This window comes from Diceros bicornis, chromosome 4, assembly GCF_020826845.1.
Source record: "Diceros bicornis minor isolate mBicDic1 chromosome 4, mDicBic1.mat.cur, whole genome shotgun sequence".
In the NCBI taxonomy this organism is placed as follows: Eukaryota; Metazoa; Chordata; class Mammalia; order Perissodactyla; family Rhinocerotidae; genus Diceros; species Diceros bicornis.
The window spans coordinates 15,241,645-15,253,719 of record NC_080743.1 but is presented as its reverse complement, the minus strand read 5'-3'; the positions used below and the strand labels follow the sequence as shown (position 1 = coordinate 15,253,719).

Genomic DNA, 12,075 nt, shown 5'->3' with positions numbered 1-12,075 from the left:
TTATTATGGAAAATTTCAGACATATACAAAATTAGAGAGACTAATATAATGAACCCCCATATACCCATCACGAAGTTTCAACAATTACCTGCTTTTTCCATAGTCTCAACAGTACAAAGTCTGTTTCACTTCTTTTGTGCAACATCTATTTCAGCATAATGCACAAGTATTTTATAGATGCTTTAAATCCAACTCCAGCTGCACCCACCACATCCTAGGCCCTATGCAGCGCATTCTCCTATTCTCTCAGAATTACGCCCAGAAGCAAACCTAATAACTTTTGCCTTTTATTTTCTCTTGGGAAGACTCTAAAGTAATCACTCAAAGAAAATTTGTAAGTTCTCATTTGATGAAGTCATTAATAAAATTAAGTTACATATATAAATAAAATGTGAGGATATTTTTAAAGCTACGATACATTAAAGGAAAGACCTAGAGTCTCTATACTGAATGAAGGAGAAGGGTGGAAACTAACAACTGAATCCCTATTATGTGCCATACACTAGGTGGTTTCCATGTTATTTCATAAATTTAGAGGTGATGAGTATGATAGAAGTAAGAATAAATGGGAAAAGATGAAGAAATTAGCTAAAATGAATAAATATTTATTTATTCAAGAAGCATTTACTGAACATCTTTCTACAATGTGCTAGAGAGAGTATAAGGCCCTACATATACAAAGATGAACAGGATACAATCTCTCTTTTCATGGAGCTATAGTTTAGATGGGATGAAAGATAATTACCAAGAAAATATAATAAGGCTTAAATTTTTAGTTAGAAAATAATTTATTTAAGTAATATCTGAAAGTGTGCAAACACCTATAAAAATAAGCTCTGTGATGTTAAAGAAAAATGCCCCCACTGGAAGAAAGGCTATGAATTAGAGGAGTGGTTCTCAAACTTTTTGAGCTCAGGGCCTAATGTCTGGGCCTATTATTGAGGACCCTAGAGAGTCTTTGTTTATATAGATTATATCTATAGATATTTAATGTATTGGAAATTAAAACAGAATTTTCAAATATATACTTATAAGTCATTTAAACTAATAACACACTCATTATATATCAACATAAACACATTTCATGAAAAATAACTTTATTTTCCAAAGTAAAAATAATTAGTAAGAAGAGAGGCATTGTTTTACATTTTTGCACATCGTTTTAATATCTGGCTTAATAAAAGACACGTACATTCTCCTATCTGCTTCTGCATTCAAACTATTGTGATATGTTGTTTTGACTGAAGTACATAAAGAAAATATGGCCTCATACAGATATGTAATTGGAATTGGAAGGATTTCATGGGCCCATAAAGGGTCTTGGGGACTCCCAGGGATTCTAAGACCACATTCTGGTTTTTACTGAATTACAGGAAAGAACAGTCTATCAAATAATGTCAGTTCTCATTCTAAAAAGGGAGCAGTTGGATTGAGCACTCCCTCACTGTATTTTAGAATACTAAATGAAGATTAGTTTAACAACTTAATTCCTAAACTCAGTACCTTGAATGCCAAAGGATTTTATATCTGGAATCTCACAGACTGTTCTGAATTAGTATTAAGTGACTTTTCTTCTGTCTAAGCTGGCAGATGCAATGTCCTCGGTCACCTTAAAGGGGCAGCAGCAACACAACAATTCAGCCCCACTGCACTTTTCTAAGTGTCTAAGAGGTGTCAGCCAAGCCAGTTGAATAGTTTCCAAGAATAGTAGAGAGAAAACACTGACCAAAGGATCAGGTTGAACGTGTGACTCATCAGCAAGAGTTTGGTCATAATAAAGAAGGCTGTGATGATGAAATCAAGCAGCTTTCTTGGGAGAAACAGATGGGACTACAAGTAATTATAATACAAAGTAGTAGGTGCTATAATAGCAGTATATATACATGGCTATAGAAACATGGAAAAGACTATGGTGGAGTTAAGGAGGGGGCTGGGGTTAAGGAAGGTTACACAGAGATGGTGACATTTGATTTAGACCTTGAAGGATAAGTAAGATTTCATAAAGTAGAAAAGAGGGTAAGGGCATCCAGGCAAAAGAAGCAACATGAACAAAAACACCAATGCCTGACGACCCATTGCAAATTCAGGGAGCTATAAGTTGTCCAGCGAATCTATGGTAAAACTAGAAAGACAGGCTGGGCACAGACTGGGAAGATTCCTAAATGCCATATTAAGAAAAACTTTAGGGGGGTCCGGCCTGGTGGCACAAGCGGTTAAGTGTGCATGCTGTGCTGCAGTGGCCTGGGGTTCGTGGGTTCAGATCCCCGGCGTGCACCGACGCACTGCTTGTCGAGCCATGCTGTGGTGGCGTCCCATATAAAGTAGAGGGAGATAGGCACGGATGTTAGCCCAGGGCCAAGCTTCCTCAGAAAAAAGAGGAGGATTGGCATCAGATGTTAGCTCAGGGCTGATCTTCCTCCCCGCCACCCCCCTCAAAAAAAGAAAATTTTAGGGGCTGGTCCAGTGGTGTAGTGGTTAAGCTCGTGCGCTCCACCTCGGCGGCCTGGGGTTCGCAGGTTCAGATGCCGAGCGCGCACCGACACACCACTTGTCAAGCCATGCTGTGGCGGTGTGCCCCATAAAGTAGAGGAAGATGGGCACGGATGTTAGCCCAGGGCCAGTCTTCCTCAGCAAAAAGAGGAGGATTTGCAATGGATGTTAGCTCAGCGCTGATCTTCCTCACACACACACAAAAAAAATGTTTAGACTTGATCCTATAGGCAATGGGGAGACAGCAAAGGATTTTTAAGCAGGAATGTGACTTAACCTGGTATGTATTCTAGAAAGAAAAAAGAGAGACTCGGATAGCAGTGCAGAAAATTGGAATGAAAAGGGGAAAGACTACAAGGAGGAGGAGAAGTACAATGATCTTGGCAAGAGAAGATAAGCACCCGAATTAAGAGAGTGGCGTTGGGAATGAAAAGTTGGAGGAGACATTTTAGAAGTGGAATTGACAGGAATGGTGATCCATTCATCCACTTATTTAACAAGTTTTTATTAAGCTCCTACTATACGCCAGGCACTATCCTAGGCTGTGGAGAGATGAAGGTGAACAAAAAGAGCAAGTCCCTGCCTCCAGGGAACTGACATTGTAATGGGGGCACTATTGCAAGAACTTTAGCAGGTTAGATTTGGAGGGTAGAGGTGAGGAGAGGAATATGTCAAGAATTAACTCCAGGGTTCTAGTTTGAGCAAATGGGTGGACAGGGATACCATTAACTGAGATTAAATTTAAAAGCATGTTTGAGGAGTCAGAAAATGAGTTCAGTTTTGAACAGGTTTTACTACCTATGAGAATTACATTTGGGTTCTGGTTATACATGGATTAAGAATCATGGATTTTTGGAGCTCATCATCTAAGGACTTAAAGACCACTTAGTCCAACTAACTTCACTTACCACATGAAAAAACAAGAGGCACAAAGAGATTCAGTGACTTATCCAAGGTTGCAAGCTGTTCAGTAGCAGAATAAGGAACTAGACTCCAGGTTTCTTGACTTTTAGTCAACTACTCATTTCACTCTATCATTCTCCATTTTTACCAATTTAAGTGCACAAAATATTATATATATATAAAATTTGCCCAATGGTAATACTAATATTGGTAACAACTGGCATAGCAATTAATGAGATAGGTTTCAGGAAGTTTTTGAAAATGACTTAATGGCCTGATAAAATATGTTTCAAGAATAGAGTATACTTTTGGGCTGTTACAAAATAATTTCCAGGTTGCATATTAAGGTATGAAGCTCAACCTATGAGACAATATGTAAGTCTCACAGCAGAATATAATAATAAGTACAACAGATCTATCTTAATATATGCATGCTAATATTTCTGTTCTAGAATTTCATTGGACCTATGTTTAACCTCTAACTTTTCTAAATTTAATTAATTTTCCTTGATTTTTTTTCTTTTTCTTTTTTTTCCTGAGAAGATTCGCCTGAGCTAAAATCCATTGCCAATCTTCCTCTTTTTGTATGTGAGCCACTGCCACAGCATGGCCACTGACAGACAAGTGGTGTAGGTCCATGCCCAGGAACTGAACCCAGGCCGCCAAAACAGAGTGTGCTGAACTTAACCACTGGAGCTGGCCCTTTCCTTGACTTTTTGAGATACACAATTAAAATAATCCAAGACAGCAAATAACACAGGAATCAAGAAAATGAATTTTAGAGCCAGGACGAATCTTCTTCAGCAAAAAAAAAGAATTTTAAATTATACCTCTCCATCATTTACAATTAACTGTTTCATTGTGTTAAAGTATTATCTCTCTTTTCAAGGAGAACAGAATTGTCAAGACAGTGACAGCTTTAAATCTGCATTTTATTAAACTCAAGTAAATTCTTTGTCTCAACTTTTAATAAGGGTTTAGACAGAACACTTAACTATATGCTACAAGTGAATGTTAAAACCTACCTCCTTACAGTCTTTGGAACAAACAACATTGTTTTGAGCTTCATAAAATGTGAGCCTAAATTTTTATCACTTTTCACTTGTACAAGAAATATAAAGCAACATTATTACATTTAATTAATGAAGGTTGTAACTTTATACTTTAAAATTTGTATTATAAAACCTCATCACAATTCAAAAACATGAAATTAGATCCTATTTTCCCTATTTGAAATAGTGAGGTTTTTTTCCTCCTACCATACACAATTCTTCACTGATAACCAAGAAGCTTATTTTCAACCTGCCTTGACATTCTTCTGTATTAATAATATATAATACTTTGCATTCATATGACTTTATGTGATATTTTTCAAAGAGCACTCACCATATTATGAGCCCTGAAAGGTAAGAACTGTGTTCTACTCCATTCTTTAACCTTACCTCACACAACAAGTAGGACACAGCAAACTCAACTGATATTTGAGCAAGTGGATGAATGACAGAGCTATAACAAGAAAACTAATCCAAAATCAGCCCAAATAAAACTTATGACTGATATCTCCAAAAGGAGAACTGATGATGAGGATGCATAAATGAATGAATAATAGAAAATAAAGTAAAATGGAGGAAGTTTACATTAAACTAGATATTAAGAAAAACCAGAAACTTGGGGCTTTAGGAAGTTGGCTTCCCAAGCCAATGGATGTGGTAACCTCTGGAGGAGACTGGTCTCCTCACCCTCTGCAAGTGAAAGATGGCTTTCCAATGAAGGACACAGCTGGGAACGGGAAGACCCAGGCCTCTGGCTCCAAACAAGTGGGGACAGTGGGGAGGCAGAAGAAGAACGGTAGTTAGCTCTTTTTTATGGCCAATCTCTAGGGGTCATAAAAAGTCTCTTAAATACTTCTAGGATGGGGAGAAAGCAGGATTATTTAAGAGCTCCTAGGAAAGACTTTTTTCCCAGAAAAATCTCCCCTGTGCTTTTTAAAATCTCACCAGTTAAAATATTTTATTTGTTTTAGTTAGAAATACATGGTCCCTTCCAGCTCAAATTGACACCAGCAATTCGTGTCAAGGAATGTTAACCTGTTCTTCCCATTCCCATGATCACATTATTTAAGAGAAGGATTGCTAACCAAAATGTATGTACAACTTTTGAAGTCCAGGTTCCTAACGCTAAGTCCAGCAGAACTTCCCTCCTACCATGGCTTCAGATTTGCCGTAATACGTAGCTCAGGGGACTGCATACTCCAGTGTATACGGTCAGGTAACATAAATGTAAGTTAATGTTATATAGTATAATTGACAGGTCATGTAAATGAGTGATGACTAGTTGTAAAACAATAGGGAATGATGAAGAATATGTCAAAAGGAGAGCGTGTGTTCTGAGAGGGAAGCCACTACTTAGTTCCAGGGTATTGTTGCTATGCAGAAATGTGGACCCAGCTTTATCAAGATCTTTCAATTTTTCAAGAAAGGCTGGAAATCCATATTTTAATATAAAATGTACGAATTTTTAAGCATGTCTCTGGCTGAAAGTGGCTTTTTGGCTGCCAATTCGTGGGTCCTGATCTAAATGAACAGGCAGCACTGAGAAAATGGAAAAAGCCAAGGGGAGGCCTACTCTGTCCAGAAGGAGGGAGGCAGAGTTAAAGGGAAGGAAAGGACGGGAAAGAGGCACAGAAAGAAAGTGAAAGTCAAATTTCACCAACCTCAAAACCTGGTCTAGGGGGCCCCAACATATCTGTCTTCTAATCTGAGAGCAAGAAGGAAGAGATGACAAGGAGGGAAGGGGAGAAAAAGAACCAGCTATTGAATATTTACTAGAGGGCAGATGTGGCATCACGTGCTTTCACACAGGTAGCCTCACTGAGATATGGCAATGCGAGAAAAATATCCTATGCATAGGAAAAAGAAGGAAATATATCAAAATACTAACAGTAGATGTGTCAGATTTTGAGAGCCCCTTTTCCATTCTCCATAATTTTTAACCATAAATATAATATGGTTGTATTAATTCTATAATAAAAAACAAATTTGGGGCCGGTCCCGTGGCGTAGCAGTTAAGTGCGCGCACTCCGCTGCTGGCGGCCGGGGGTTCAGATCTGGGGCGAGCACCAAGGCCCGCTTGTCAGGCCATGCTGTGGCAGCATCCCACGTAAAGTGGAGGAAGATGGGCACAGATGTTAGCTCAGGGCCAGTCTTCCTCAGCAAAAAGAGGAGGATTGGTATGGATGTTAGCTCAGGGCTGATCTTCTTCCCCCCAAAAAAAGAAAAAAAACAAATTGACTAAGAGTTAAATAAGTTGGATTTCTGGGTAAAAATCCACCCATCCTAGAGGGTAGAAAGTATACTACCACAAGTCAAGCCAAACTATGCACTGAATATTTAAATAGAAAAAGAAAATATAACAATTCCAAGTGTATGTAAATAATACGTAATTTTGCAATTATAAAACCAGAAAAAAGAGAACATGAAAGAAACTACACAGGTGATGTTGACCACAGATTAATTAAATGAGAATAGAAATATGTGAAATTGTTAAGAATGTTGTGGGTCATTTTCCCTCTAAATTATAAAGTAGATGACCAAGATGTTTTCTGTGTGCGAATGGCCTACATACTATAAAATGTTCCGAGTCCTCTCTTCCGTAAAAACTTTGAGACATCTGCCCATCTGTTATACACTTTTCTACATTTACTTCATTGTTTTCTTCCTTTTAGGCATGTGTTTTTATTTAAACAGTACTTTTATTTGCCTTTAGGGTATTTCGAAGATAGTAGGTTTTATTTTTTTTCCTAAATGAGGTATGTCATTTCAGGCCAGTTGGTTCTAAGCAATCTAAATCCCCAATTAATCTCTTCCAAATACACATATTCAGTTTTCATTCTGTTCACAACTGAAACCCTAACCTAAATACTTCAAGTGTAATTTCAGGGTAAAAATACTGTTCAAAAACCTAGATAATGCCTTCCTTTGTTGATGCTAAATATAGTCATCTCAGGATGACATACATTTTGACAATGACTAATCTTACATATCAAATTTTCAAAAATAGCACAGATTCCAAATTAAAGTGAGCAGGAAAAACTGCTATTCACTACATTTCAGCTTAAAAATGGATTTGAAAGTGTGAATCCTCTATTAAAACTGAATTACATCAATACTGTATTGAGGGAAACCGGATTTAAAAGAATTTTGTTATGGTTTTTGCTCAGGGCTCTTTATGGGAGTTGCTGTCTACAAAATATGGAATCCTTCACATTTTTCTTTAAATTATTCCAGTCAAAATACAAACATCTTCAAAATAGGGGGCTAATAGCTATGAAGAAGAATCTTAACTAACTACATTAAATAATCAAAGTTCATTTATACTAAATAGACCTCCCCAAAAACCCTGTCCCTCAATTTGATTAATTATGCATTTTTCCACCTTACCATAGATCAAAACTCAAAAGAATTTCACAGACTTACGTGTATTCTGAGTTTTCTTATGGCAGCAATTTAACCTGTAAAAGGATTGGGGGGAAAATAATGTGGTTCACTCAATGAGGTATGACTAAGATGGTAAATACTTAAGTTTATTTAATCCTACTACCCAACACATAGTTATGTTGTGACTCGCAGGCCAATGGGCTTGTTACATGAATTCATTAACAAAATTTAGCTGATGAATGACGCTCCCATTGCTTTGCTCATGGAATTAATTTCTTTCTTATTATGGCTACTTCTTTTCCGTACCTGCCTCTTTCCCAAGGACAGACATTTTGCTAGGACATATCCTTATGCTATTTTTACCTTATTCGCCTCTCCCCCTCCCCCCTACCCCCACCCTCTTCCAACTCTCTTTGTTCATGTTATGGACCTTAAATATATATAAAATGAAGATCTCGAAGCCATTGCAATAATCAACTAACCTCTCAACTTGGTTATTTTCTTTACAAATGCCAATAATAAATTTTTAGCATTTGTAGACCGTTTCACGGTTTACAAACAGCTGGAATGGCTTGGCGTTTTCAAAAATATAGACAAGGGAGGTCTCAAGAGGTGACTACATTATTCACTCCAACTTCCAGCTCTAGTTGCACAACCCCCAACATCCCACCTCGGACAGAATCGCGAAAAAATAGTTTGGAGGGAAGGGGTAGATGATAGGCTGTTAAATCACATTTCACTACCAGTCTCCACAGGGACAGATCAAGAATGATTTCTCTTAAAAAGAACACGCAGCCTGGCGGAGACGGAGACCACGCCGGGGCACGTGGTGGAGACGACCCTGAACTTTACCTGGATCCCAAGGGTAGAGCAAAAGGCCTGGCGCCCACTCCACTCACGGAGGGCTCCTTCCCCGCAGGAGTAGAGAAAGCACCCGAAACTCAACAGACAGGGCGCAAGCGGAGCAGAATCAGGGGAGCGGGGCGAGGAAATCCAGCCAGAAGCCGGAGGCCGGTTAATGGGAGAGACAGCGAGGCAGACCCCGGTCCGCGCCGACCCGCAGGACGGGCTCCGAGGGCCGGTCCGCTCGGGCCGGGACCAGCGCGCAGCTGGATGGAGCCTGGCGCGCTCCGGGGCTGCGGCAGAGCCGGGCCAGGAGCCGGGGCGCCGGGAGCGTCTCCCTGCAGCCCCCGCCCCGCCCCGCGAGGGACCCGACCCCTCCGCCCCCGCCCCCGCCCCGCGTTCCCCCGACTCCTCTCACCCGCCAGGAGCGACAAGCGGCTGTCCCGGTTGCGCGCGGCGAGGCCGTGCGCGTCCTGCGCCTGGGTGTGGGCAGGGGTCTGCGCGCTGCGGCCGCCGCTCCAGCCGCTGGGAGCCCTCTGGCTGCTGCCGCCGCCGCCGCCGCCGCCGCCTCCAACAGCAAGTTTCCATAAAAGTCCTGGTGCGCAGCCTGTTCCCGCATTCCAGGCGGGCCCAGCGCCGGCTGCAGCTGTTCCAAAACACAAGGCCAGTTCCCCCAACCCCCCACCTCCGCCGTATCGCCCGGGGAGGGGTGGAGAGTGGAGGAGGAAGGCGGGCGAAGGGACCGGTGGCTGCCAACTTTCCGCCAGGAGCTGCCTGTTGCCCGGCTCTGGGTCGCTGACGGCCTCCCCTGAGGTCTGCCTCCACCTCCCAGCAGGGTCCAGGGAAGGGAGGCTGCCTCCCCTGTGGGAAGGGAGTGATACTGGAGTGGGATTCAGAAACAGGCTGGAGCTGGCTCCCGGCGACCCACAGCCGGTTTGCGGTGGGGCCCATTTCTCAGCTATTCTCCCAGTCCTGGTCTCTAACCAAGAGGCCAAGCCACTACCTTATCTTCACCCAAAGCATTGACCTTGGGCCAAGTTTTCTTTTATGGCTGAGAGCAGAGGGCAGCAGTCAGGGACCACTTCATCTGTCTGTTGCTCTCCTTTTCTTGGCTCTCGTTTTTAACTCCAAAGAGTGGTTGATAGAGAAAAGTGGAAGAAGGAAGGGAGGAGGAGGAGGAATAGAAGAACGTATTTATATCATCTTCCACCTTCCCTTAACTGAAGGCCAATCATCTCTGGTCTTCCTAAACCTACATAAAGGCATCTGCGAAGATTAGGGCCCACAACCTTTTCAACCTGGACCACCAGCCTGTCAACTGAACCAATCAGACAACCCATGTTAAAACCTGAAATGCTCATCCAGAGGGGGTATTTGTCTGGTGGGGGAGATCTTCAATTCTTCACTGCATGCAGAAAATGAAAATTAAGTAATTAAAAATTGAACTAGCATCTACACAGATACACCAGGGACAACCATTTCCAACTTCCAGCCCTGGACAGACAGTGGTGCTCAGGTTATATTTTCAGGGATGTTGAAAAGGCCGCCTGCTCTTAACTATAACTTTTCTTCTCCACCCCACACCCATACACCATTTACTCAGGATGGAAATTCTTTTAAGAGGTGTCAGCTGAGCCAGCCCAGATGGCCTAGAGGTTCAAGTTTGGTGTGCTCCGCTTCAGCGGCCCGGGGTGTGGCACCTGGGTTGGGAACCACACCACTCGTCTGTCAGTTGCCATGCTGTGGCAGTGGCTCACATAGAAGAACTAGAAGGACTTACAACTAGAATATACAACTATGTTTTGGAGAGGAAAAAAAAAAATGAGAGGAAGATTGGCAACAGATATTAACCTGGAGTGAATCTTTCCCAGCCAAAAAAAAAAGTGTAAGCCATTCATTCCTCAATTAGAGAAAAGCTCTAGATTGGTAATTAAAACAGCTATTTAAACTTACTCTATTATAGATAGTGATAGGTGGCCTGGATGATCTAGCTCGCCCCTTACTTCCTTCACTACTATCCCCTTGACCTTCTTCAGTTCATGGAACTTTCCATGGTCATTCTGGCTGCAGGGTCTTTGCACAAGCTGTTCACTCTGCATGGAGTCCTTTCCCTGACTCTTTACCTGCCTCACTTCAACATATGCTTTTGCTGTCTGCTTAAATGTTGCTTTCTCAGAGAAGCCTTCCTTTTACCCCAATATGTATCAGTCTCCTCTATTCCACCCTTTTCCTCCCCACACTTATCAATTATACCTTTATTTTTACGATTTAAAGAAGTGAGTAGAAGCTCTCTTAGCTGATACCCACTCAATGGATTCACCAGATTAAACAAAGCTCTCCATTCTTCCTGTAAAACTCTGCTAGCTACCCACAGCATGAAAGGCCTACTTCTTCTCCCACCGATTCAACATTCATTCATCATTTGTTCAACAAATATTCAGTTCTAGATGCAGAGGACACAGCAGTGACAAAACAAATACAAAGCCCTGCCATCATGGAACATACATTCTAGTGGAAGAGGGCAGACAATAAGCAAATCAACTGTGTAGTACTTAGTGATGTGCAATATGGATAAAATCAGAGCAGGGAAGCAGGAATGCTGGGAGTGGGGTGGGTGGATGTTGTACTTTTGGATGGAGTGGCTAGGGAAAGCCTCACATGAGTAAAAGTCCTGAGGCAACTGAGGCAGTGAGCTAGTAAATACCTGGAGATGCAGGTAAACACGAGTCGTGTAACTATCTGGAGATATCTGGGGGAAGAGTGGTCCAGGGAGAGGCACAGATGCCCAAGAAGGGTCCTATCTGCCATGTTCTAGAAGAGCAGGGAGGCTTGTGTGGGTGCAGCTGAGTAGGCACAGGTGGAATGATAGGACATGGAGTGGGGCAGGAGACAGACAGTGGAGGACTGTTTTTGTACAACACTGTAAGGACTTTGGCTTTTAGTCTGAGTTGGAAGGGTGGACATTGGTGGATTTTGAACAAAGTAGTGACATAGTCTGCCATACTCTTAACATGTTCATTCCGGCTGATGTGCTGCAAATATACTAAATGAAGCAGGGAGACCAATTAGGAGGCTTCCAAAATAATCAGGATGGCCGGTAAGGCATCTGGACCAAGGCGAGAGCTGAGAAGGTGGTGAGGAATGCTTGGCACATTTTTTTTTTCTTGGTACGTTTTTCTAAGTAGAACGGGTAGGATTTTGGTAACAGATGCAATGCGAAGTGTGAGGAAAAGAAGTTTTCGGCCTGAGGAACTGGAAGAACGGAGCTGTCATTTACTGGGATGAGAAAGACGAGGAGGCAGCGGTTCGGGCAGCTGTGGTCAGGAGCTTGGTTTTGGTCATGCTAAGTTTGGGAAGACGGTCAGACATGCAAGATTTGCCCATTTGTATAAACATTACTTGT

At 41.9% G+C, this 12,075-nt stretch overlaps 1 protein-coding gene across 2 annotated transcripts in view; it reads right to left on the bottom strand.

Annotated features, from left to right (window-relative positions):
- NEXN (nexilin F-actin binding protein) overlaps window positions 1-10,468 on the bottom strand; it is a 56,028-nt gene extending 45,560 nt beyond the window's left edge. Inside the window, exons 1-2 of one of the 2 annotated variants that reach the window (XM_058538354.1) lie at window positions 9,091-10,468; window positions 7,869-7,903 (exon numbers count right to left, since the gene is read on the bottom strand). The gene's annotated coding sequence lies outside the window, so the exon portion shown is untranslated. Of the gene's footprint in view, window positions 1-7,868; window positions 7,904-8,681; window positions 8,931-9,090 lie in introns of those variants that run through there. The other variant, XM_058538355.1, reaches the window with a different exon arrangement.
- Between the last annotated feature and the right edge of the window lie 1,607 nt (window positions 10,469-12,075).